Genomic DNA, 11,426 nt, shown 5'->3' with positions numbered 1-11,426 from the left:
GCCAGAGCTGCACTGAACGTAAAAACGCTCTCCAGGAATCCTGTGTGTGTGTCACAAAGGGTTTTCACATCGTTATGACTTTGTTTGCCAAAAATGCCAGAAGAAGAATCGCTTTTGCATTTAAGTACGACATGATATTTTCTGCGTATTAGCGGCAGATTTATTGAGCGCGTTATTGAGATGTCTTTGCAGCTCCAGAGTTTATGCTCTAAATGAACTGTTTGTATTTCCTCTAGCCATCAATCAACGCTCTCCTCCTGCGGCTCGAGGACATGCCTAATGAACAAATCTGCATTTCACAAAGAAATACCCACGACAACACTGCGCTGAGGCGACGTTTAACACAAGCTCTCTGGCATCTGATTCTAATTTTGATCAAGTCCTAAACCACACGAGGCAATCATTCACACGCCGTCGACCATTTTTCATCCATTAGCGGGATGCTGACGTCGTTTGTGCTGCAGACTTAAGGTGACCTGGAGTCTGTCGTTTTGAATCAATCAGCTGATCATGAAAGAATGACTCCCTCTGGTTTGGACACAGAGGAGAAAGTCAAATCTCAGCCTTTTCGGTTTTGCAACCTCTCTTGCACGCGCCTCACGGATCTGTGTGAAAAGCAAATTCCAGATCAGAGGACATAACCTCCCACAGGGAAGCGGCACCTCATCATTCTCAGGGACGCCTTCCTTTGATATGCATTTTTCAAGTGAGGCCTATCCCCTCGTTGCTTAGAGTTTTATGAGGGGAAATATTTATGATATTAAAAAGGCTGATAAAACACTCGAGGGCGCCTGTAATTGGTACAACCGGGCAGTCATTTAGGATCATTTTGTCACTGCTTGCAGAGGCGCCATTATTGGGCCCAGGAGTCTGAGATTTCCACAGGGAAATAAATAAGTTCTAATGGTTTGGATAAATAATGGATAAATAAACAGAAAGCAGTTAATGAGGCGCCACGGTGAAGTTATATTTGTTAGAGAAGTATAAAAAACAAGTGTTATTTGAGCATGTTGCTCAACTAATCGTCCAGCTTAAAGCACAAATGGGTTAATTGTTTCAAAAAGATTAAATCATTAGATTTTATTAGTCAGGCAACAAAAAGTACATAATTACAGTAACTCACCAACCATTTGACCCAATCAAAAAGCTGCCAGATATCAGATGCAGAGGTGCACGCGGTGCAGCGTTTTAGAGAAAGAGTCAGGTGTTTCCCTCGGGAGTTGATAGAGAACCGGAGCTGAGAGGAAAAGTAAATGTTGGACTTATCATGGTGGTTAGGAGGGAAAATATCCTTTATGGTTTTACATTCCCTAATTCAGTCTCTGGGGGCTAATCGTGTTCTTCAGTACAACCAATATTGGTTGTACGTCCGTCAGTCCTGGAAGGTGGATCTCTCTCTCTAGCTCTTCCGGAGTTTTCTTGCTGTTTAATTTGTAATGTTGAGGAACATTTATGAACATTTATATCTGTCAGTCTTGTACTTGGATTCTTTCTTATCTGTGTGGGTCAGCAGGTAGAGCGGGTTGTCCATGAACCAGAGGGTTACCTTGGGTCCGGTGCATAAATGCACGTGTCCTTATGTGAATGTATGGGTAGTAAAGAGTTGCAGGACTGAAATATTGTTTTAAAGTCGACTGTTTCATGATGAAAGTCAAGTCGACACCAACTAGACAATGTCGTCCACTGCTGTTGAGGCAGATGAGCGAGCTCGAAAGCAATTTCATTTCTTTTTGTGTTCATTTTCGATTACTGCCTAATCTGTGCTTGCCGGGGTAGTTTTTTTAACTCATCAAAACAATGTGTTATGAAAGGCACAGACAAATGTAATGCAAAAAAATACGAGACTCACCAAACTAGTGAAATCTGTCATAGAGCAGATAAAAAGGGTCGCTTAACAGCAGGGGCTGCACGAGTTCAGATTTTTTAAAGCCCACTGTTATGTGATGAAAGTAAAGTTGACACCAACTTGTCTTTGGTTTCGTCACTAATAAAAACCCAGTAGAAAGTAATAAAATCTATATTCTTGACCTGAATACATATGCTGAGAACAGACAGCTCATGTGACCTCCACATATGTATAGCCTGTATAAAACAGGCAGCACCTCAGCACCATCAGTAGCATTTAATAGTACTCCACACTTCGTGTCTTGCAGCTAAAGGTCTAATAACTTTATCAAATAGTTGATGTGCAGCCTCCTTCTCTCTGTCACCACAGGACGTTTGGTGAAGTTGTTAACTGACTGCTGTCCAGAGGATTTGGACCGTTCCTCTGCTAGCGTTAGCCTTTTCAGACGCATTGCAGTAGTACTTTAGTTGTATTTCAGGACTGACATGTCACAGTAGTATGGGCTTCATCTTTAGTGAAGTATTTCCACGTGATCAGCGACTTATTTGTACAACCCCTAATGGGTATATGCGTCAATGTAAACATAAGGCGCTTGGAGTACCAATAAGTGCTACGTAAACACAAGACGTGCGAGTGGCCTGAATGAATGAGTGAATGATGCTGCTTTACGTGTTTTAACAAATGTCCCATGCTGCTATTTCTTCAGCGATTTATTTTGCAACACTTAAAACAATGCACCACTTCAGCGTAGTATCGATCCTTTTAGTCTCAGCAATCAGGAGTTAAAGCTTTAGACAGATATCATCCCTTCAAGGGCACCTATTGTCTGCAGGGTGACCTTGAGCATAAAGCCAATTAATCATCCGTGTGTGCACACCGCACGGAGAAAATTACGCTCTACAAATCGCGGGCACGGCCCTCGACAAACAGCAGCAGACGTGGGTTGTTTTAAAAGGACGTGTAACATCACTATAAAAAAAACAAAAACAAGAGTGAGCTCACGTGCGACTCACTGTGCTTCCTGTTAGCAGCCGATGAAACGTGAAAGACGCCTCAAAGCCACGGCATTGTTGTGCTTCCTGCTTTCATCTCCAGGTGCAAAAGCATGCTAGGCATTGTTTTAATGATTTGAGCATTTTCCTGAGTCGACTCCACACCGAGAAAGGTATTATTTCGTCTGATTGTGACGGAGACAGTCCCTGAGAGGTTCTACTGTGTTTTGCCAGTGTAGCGTCTAAAATCGGCTAATTCCTAAGAGACTGACGAGGTGTTTTGAATTGCTCACGTAAGCTAATTAGATTTTTGAAATCAATCACATATGTCCACAAATTCTGTTGGAATCATGCTGTAAATACACCAATCAGGCATAACACTATGACCACCTGCCTAATATTGTGCAGGTCTCACTCATCAGAGAATGCCTGGTCTGGTCTAGGTGGGTGCCACATGTCTAAGTAACATCCACGCCAATGAATACCAGGTCCAGAAGTTACCCAGCAGGAGATTGGATTGTCACAAGATGGTCAGTGTTATTTACTTCTCCTGTCAGTGGTTTTAATGTTGTGGCTGTTTGGCGTATTACTGTACAAACATAATGAAAACTAACACGACAAATTTCTCACGAGCATTTCAGGAGCGTGCATCTGATTGCAATAAGATGGAAGTACGTAACATTTGTGCAAGTGTCTCGTTATCCCATCAAAAAAGAAACGCTCATTGTCGGTTGTCATGTAACGTCAAACAACAAAAACACAATTTATTTTCTACACAACGACGCTGCAATTAGTGTGAGAAGATAGGCGGGAAAGGTCGATTCCTCAACGGCTGCACACATAAAGCGCGTTGTAAATCTGCGTTTACCAAAAAAAAAAAAAAGAAAAAGGGCCAATTTCTTACAACGGCTGCTGCTTTAATTGCATCATTAATACACATTACAGAGTTAATGTAAGGCGTCTTTGTTTCTGTCCTCTGGAAATCACTTCTTGCAGTCATGCTTACTGTTCGCTGACAGGCGCCAAAAAAAAAAAAAAAAAAGCCAATTACTCTCCAAGCCTCTGAGTGAAACCAGAAAGACAAGAAAAAAAGAAAAAGTGCGACCAGCGAAATTGCCATTTGACTCCCTCTGGCCCCGCGTGGGTCTGCCCCAAAAGGGACGGTATTTGTACACATGAATGAGTTTAATTGGGAAGCAGTTTCGTCCGGGGGGGCTATCGATACCGAAGGTCGAGTCGGCTCGGGAGCCAGATGCATGCCTTGTTCTGCGGGGGTAATTTCATCGGGATCGTCCACAGGTGGCTCGCCAGCCTCTTTCCCTTAGAACTGGTGGAAAAATAAACAAGGTGAGATGAATGAAGAGAAAAAAGAAGAAGAAGAAGAAGAAGAAGAAGGGGTGCTGTTACAAGGAGTTCCCGCCGTCAGGCTTTTTATGGTTGGGTGAACGGTGCTCTAACAGAAAATGTGTTTTTCTGTTTTTGTCTTTTTTTTTTTGAGGGGAGTTTATTGAAGTCTTTCTCTGGGTTGCGTGCGCGTCTGCATGTTTATGTGGAATTCAGAAAATGAAATCAGATGTCCTCTAAATGACCTTTATAAAGAGATTACCCCTCATCGAATGTAAATATTGGAAACATTGTTCCCAGATTGTTCCTGCCCTTCTGTCAGATGTTCTCACTCAGCACCATCTAGGAGACTTATATAAGTCCTCTTCCTGCAGCTTCCTCTCAACGTGCACCCCCCCCCCCCCCCCCCCCCCAACTAAAAGATAACTCACTTCAAAGACTTTTCTGGAGAGGACTCCAGGCCCAAAGTGTCCTTCCACGTCCTTCCACGCTTCCCTCTCGCAACGAGCGAGTGCTGCAGTGAAACGACACGTGTCTAGTTTCAAAAAGGAGAACGCGTGTTTTGTTTGTTGTTGGTTTTTTTTGGGGGGGGGGTGCACACTGCACACTGAGGAAATAAAAAAAAAAATAAAAAGAGACAGTGATTAAACGCGCTCGTGTCTATTTCACACTCCAGCTGTTGGCTCGTGTTGAGGAGCAGAGCTAATTAATTCAACACAATCATAATGAAGTTATATTATCGTGGCTTCTCATGCAACACTATCACTCACTTGACAACGGCCGCTGTGAAATGCAGGATATCGCTCTTCTTCACGCCTTCTTTTCTTCATGTGTCGGGACGGGCTTTCTTTCAGCCACAACATTATGACCACCGACAGGAGAAATAAACGATGTGACGGTTCAGTGTTCTGCTGGGAAACTTTTGGACCTGGCATTCATTGGTGTGGATGTTACTTAGACATGTAGCACCCACCTAGACCAGACCAGGCACCCCCACCCCATAGCAATGACACTCCTTGATGGCAGCAGCCATCCCCAGCAGGATGCAGCCTGACACAGACACACACACAAAAACACTTTAGGAACAACTAAAAAAAAAAAACATGAAGAACAGCACAAGGTGTTGACTTGGCCTCCACATTCACTAGATCCCAAACTGATCAAGTATCTGTGGGATGATCCACAGAGGCCCCTCCCTTCAAAGACCCCCCCCCACTAACAACATTCTGTTGCCAGACACTACAGGACACCCTCAGAAGGCCCATGTCCATTCTCTGATGAGTCACAACTGTTTTGGAGGCACAAGGGAGACCTACACAATATTAGGATGGTGGTCATAATGTTTTGCCTGGTCGGTGTAAGTCCTGGCCCACAGCACGGATGAATGCACAAAGCTAAAAACAAACAGCTTCATCTACCAAAGTGAATCTGGGAAGTAATTAAAGTGATTTTTTTTTGCACCCAAATATGTTGCCATACTGTTGAGATCAAATAAAAATATGAACATTTGAAAGGCTTCTTTTATTATTTAACATGGGCGTAAGCTTAATATAAACCTTTCTAAAGTAAACTGAGTGTCTGCAGAATTATTCTTTGCATCACAAACTGAAACAGTTTTCAGAAGAGTTGGAGCTGACAGGATTTCAGCGGACAGGTCATCGCCTTGGGGGGTGCTGTGTGTGTCCTCTGGTGTGAGACTGTGGTCTCCAACAGGGTCACTCACACACAGGCCAGGAGGTAAACAGAAACCAGGAGAGCTGCCCGTGGCATCGAAAACACGGGTGGACTCGCGAGCACCTGCCTCGGTGCTCAGCGGGCATGAAATTGATCAGAGCGGTGGTGACGCAGGAGATCATCACGCGTCCGTGTGGTATTTTTATTCATTCCTGTCGTCGTCTGTGATGCCTCGGCAACTTTGGTTCCACTGTGAGAACGTTCCAGCGAAGCAGAGCTCTCTTCTGCAGCCTTTTAGTTTAGCTGTACATGTGCAGTGACGGTAAAAGCATTTTATTTTACTATAAGAACCGTCCCGTAGCGCTAATTAGCCGTAAACCTGGCTGCTGATTAATGCGGTTTCTCCACCAGGCGCAGAGGCGTTTCAGAACTCTTTTTGGCCTCCACTGTTTTGTTTTGGATCAAATACCCTCCCCCACCTCACCCCACCCCCTCCTCCATCTACTGGCATTTCAACACTCCCAGCCTCTTCCACCTGGACAGCAGCACGAGTCAGCAGCAGGTGTCAGAGCGCAATTCATCTACGAAAGCTAACAAGCTTCATCAACAAGCCAGCGTCGAAATAAGGCATATGGTCCCACTTCATTACACCCTTTTGCAGTAAAAGTGGTTTTGTTAAATGACTGAAAAGGCAAATTTTTTCAAGATTCCAACTCGTGAACCCTGCTTTTGATTGAAGCTCTAGAGGCAAAAACTAATTAGACTACATGTTTTTCACAGTTGGGGAGGATCTTCGCTGACATTCAAATCAAAGTTCTGCGTGTCTGCTGACGGTCCCGAACCCGCCAGATCAGGGAGGTTTAAGTGGTGTTAAAGGTATAAGCTTTGCTCCTCGGAGGCACGGATTAAAATAAATCCGTGCCTCGTTTCGGCCAACGTTTAGGGTCGATTTTCGGGCATGTTCGGGAGGTTTTTACCGCAGCATCTCACCAAACACTTAGACAAACCTCCTCTGAATGAAGTGTACATTCATGTCGCATTTGAAATCTCGGCGGCTTATCCGATTCCTGTGGTCTTTCATGTCTATCCAATACCAACAGCCAGAGGACCCCACTTTAAATGAGTGACCTCCTTATTAATAAAACAACGATGCTGCTCCGGCTCCTTCAGGAACCGAGAGGACTCTCTGTCACTGCACTCTTTAGCTTCACTGGAAGAATGTAAATATCAGCTGAGTGGGGGTTAATGAATGTCTGAACGTGTAAGTGTCTCGATTTCGTTCACATCACCCTTGGTTAAAACTTACTGCATCCCCAAGCGTTTAAGTATTAACTAGCGGTCGTGCTAAATCCTTTCTTTTATCAGGAATTGCCTAATAAATCATTGCCTAATAAACCCAGTCTTATTTATCTTTAAAGATGTAGGTTCATTTGACATAAAAATTATGGATCTTATTCTGATGTTAGCAGCCCCCTCTTGATTTTTATTCAGTTTTCCCTCTAGAACCGTGATGCAGTGGTGTCCCTTTAGGCACCCTTTACTGTCATGGTATGGGCTGTGGTCGTTGCTGCCAACCTAAACATCTTTCATATCTCTGACTGCAATTCCTCCTTTTTGTAAGTGATGAAGCTACTGGACACCCAATTTCCCATGGGTTAAATAAAGTACCTATCTACTTATCTACCCATCAATGTCACCAGATTTATTTCCATCCAGTGTTGCATTCATTTTCCACCAAGATCTTGTATTGATGATGGGAGAGTCTGACCACTGCACAAAGCCTTCTCCAGCACATCCCAAAGATTCTCAATGGGGTTAAGGTCTGGACTCTGTGGTGGCCAATCCATGTGTGAAAATGATGTCTCATGCTCCCTGAACCACTCTTTCACAATCTGAGCCCCATGAATCCTGACATTGTCATCTTGGAAAATGCCCACGAACATTCAGTATATTCAGGTAGTCGGCTGACCTCATTCTTTGGACACATAATGTTGCTGAACCTAGACCTGAGCAACTGCAGCAACCCCAGATCATAGCACTGCCCCCACAGGCTTGTACAGTAGACACTAGGCATGATGAGTGCATCACTTCATCTGCCTCTCTTCTTACCCTGATGGTTCTCCACTGTCCTTCCAGTTTTTAATAATGCGTTGGACAGTTCTTAACCCAGTTTTAGTAGTCTCTTCAATCTCCTTAGATGTTTTCTCTGCTTGATGCATGCCAATGATTTGACCCTTCTCAGACAGACAAACATCTTTTCCACGACCACAGGATGTGTCTTTAGACATGGTTGTTTAAGAAATAAGAAGCTACTCATTGCATCAGTTGGGGTTAAATAACTTGTTGCCACCTGAAAGATAATCACCCATGCAGTAATTATCCAATAGGAGGCTCCTACCTATTTGATTAGTTAAATCCAGGTGGTGGATTGGTTTCTCCTTGTGTCCCCGCCCTCATTAGTTTCACCTGTGTCTTGTTAACCCCTCTGCACAGGTGTGTATATATAACCCTCCCTTTCCCTTTTTTCTCTTTCAAGTTGTCTGTGATGTTACCTCTTTTTCCTCCATTGTGTATTTCCTTGTGTTTCTGAGTTTGTTGCCTTGGTTGTGGTCCTTAGACTGTCTGTTCTGTTACGCCTGTCAAGCCATCTATTGTATTCCTCATGTGCTGTTAAACCTCTTTGGGTTTTTCCTTGTGGTTCATCCTTGGTTTCTGATCTTCACCAGCTTCTTTTGGATTTGTGTGTTTGGATTCCTCTGCCATCCCTGCAGCGCCTTAAATTCTTGATGTTTTAGTTTTTATTAAAGTCATTTTGTTGCCTCCTCTTGTGTTTTGTGTCCTCCCTCCCTTGCTGCTAACCGTGGAACAATCCTCATTTAGAAATCCCTTTCTCTTGTAACATTAAAAGCCACATAGATCAATCTCAGCCTCTGTCTTTTGGTGTCAAATCATGTGCATATGCAACATTCAGGGATTTCTGATTTAAACTCCATTTACAGGTTTGTCTTTTCAGTTAATGTCATGCTGTGAAACGACTAGCTTCCTGATTTTTCAAGCAGCGCTGCAGGGGCAGAAGCTGCTGCATCTGATCAAATCTGCATTTTTTGTAACTACAACTAGAAGTAGATTCGCAGGGTTACGAATCTGTCATAGTGAGTTCTATAACAATAATGACTGTTCTCAGTGCTCGCTGCAGATCCAACTGTGAGAACCAGTCCGTTCTGGATTAAGGCTCCATATAGAGAAACCACAGAGAGTGAATAATAAGGTGGACTGAGTCAGTGGCGGCAGCAAATAGACACGCATGCAAATCAATGACGTCCGTGAGCGGCGGAGAGGTGACGAGCCGCCACACTCTGCGAATAACAACAAGTAGGTCACCAAACCACAACCTACAAACAAGAGGGAGAGAAGTGGAGTGATTCACGCTGCAGACAAAGAGACCATTACGGCGGGGGAATATGGGACAGACTGACAGCCGCCGCTGAGCCGGGTAATGGCGACAAAGGGCGTCTAATTATATGGCTCCGGTCACATTCACAACACGGTGACTTGGAGTTGCATGTTTTGCTGCGTCTAAGTGAGTCATATGACAGTTTCTAGTGTTGTCATTTTCTTTTTTCTTTTGAGGTTTTATCCAGTTGGTTTTGGTGGCTGCTGAGAATGAGGCTGAGGTGAAGGGAGAGGAAAAGAGAAGGGGAAAATCACAAGATGACAAGGGTGAGGAAAATGGAAAATTTCCTTGCACATTTGTAGATTTTTAGTCAGGAGAGAAAAAGCATAAAGCAGCACTGAAATGTGCCGGCCTAAAAATAGGGATGAGGAGTCGGGAGCACTTCCAGACGTGGCTGCGTTTTGAGTTGTGTTTCTTTAGCTGTTAAGAAACACAGAGAGAGAGAGAGAGGGGAAGGGAGGAAGCCTCTGCCAAGTGAGCGTGTGAATCCCTTACGCTCAACCAGGGAGGCTGGGACGTCTGCCGCCAGGACGTTGGAAGGATAGCAGCTTGGAGAGACAGTGAGGCACATGAATGAACAATGCGACTGACATCACTCCACAGCGAGAGCAGCCTTCTGCCCCGATCTCTGCCTGTTACATAACGCCGCTTTACATCCAAATTCAACCCAGAGTACAAACAGACCAAAACTGGCGTGCATGGATTCGGCAACACTTTCTTGTTTCCTCTTTTTGATTTTGCACAGAAATGGTCCTGCCGATTATATTTGGTGTTCTTATTTATTTTTTTTTTATTGTCAGGGTTGATTTGCTTTTCCGTACCTCCAGACTCCCTGCATCCTGTTTCTTGGCCTTTTTAGCTCATTAATTTTCATCTTAGAAAAATGTACTTTCTTTAAAACAAATTAATAAGAAAAAGAAAAGATTATTAGCGTGTGAAAAGGCAGGGCACTGCATGTGGGACTGACTGAAAACTAATTACATGGCTTACATTCATGGCAGTCATTTAATTGCGTAGCTTTTATTATGCTTGTTCTAGATCAGTTACCTGCGTTGTTGTTTTGTGGGATTTGTTGAAAATCTTTGTTCACTGTGGGACACTAATGAATAATCACCCACTCATGAGTCTTTAGCTAATCGGTAGTGATCTCTGTAATCTTTGTTTTATATGCTGCTCCAAAACAATACAAATAAAGTTTAAATGAAACGGAGCGATTAAAAGGAAAAACAATAAAAGACACAAACAATACGGCTAAGAACTTAATTAAAATCCCAATTAAAACTCACTTAGAACTCATTTAAAGTAGTGTTTAAGTGGAGATTTAAACGAGATCACAGAGTCAGCTGACCTGATTTCCTCAAACGAATGACCTGGGACAGACAGTAGACCTCCGTCCAAGGGGTCTCAGGGTACGATGCTGGCCTCTATGGTGCTTTAAAAGTAATCAATAAGATCTTACAAAATAATGTTTATTCATGCTCATCTGCTAAATTCATACTATATCTGCCATTTACACAGCAAAAAAAGAAAACAAGTAGAAACATAAAATAAAATGTATAAAAGAACTTGGAGACTTGGGGATTAATTATCTGTGGATCTGTGGCCGTCATATTGTTTGTTTGTTTTTTTTCTTTCTTTTCTGCAGGAATCAATCACTCATGTTATTAACACCCTGAAGCCTGCCTTGGAAGATGTTGTTACTCGTAAATTGTCTTTCCATTTATATCACACACCTACACCGAACAGCCACAACATTATGACCACTGACAGGAGAAGTGAATAACACTGACTATCTTGAAACACTTCAGTGTTCTGCTGGGAAACTTCTGGACCTGGCATTCATTGGTGTGGATGTTACTTAGACATGTAGCACCCACCTAGACCAGACCAGGCACCCCCACCCCATAGCAATGACACTCCTTGATGGCAGCAGCCATCCCCAGCAGGATGCAGCCTGACACAGAACAGAACAACTCAGAAGGCCCATGTCCATTCTCTGATGAGTCACCACAAGGGAGACCTGCACAACATTAGGAAGGTGGTCGTAATGTTACGCCTGATGGTGGTGTATTCAGTCACACCAGTACGGTCACTGGGATCAACTCTGGGTTTAGTC

This window comes from Chelon labrosus, assembly GCF_963514085.1.
Source record: "Chelon labrosus genome assembly, chromosome: 9".
In the NCBI taxonomy this organism is placed as follows: Eukaryota; Metazoa; Chordata; class Actinopteri; order Mugiliformes; family Mugilidae; genus Chelon; species Chelon labrosus.
The sequence above is the reverse complement of the archived record's forward strand: the minus strand, read 5'-3'. Positions refer to the sequence as shown.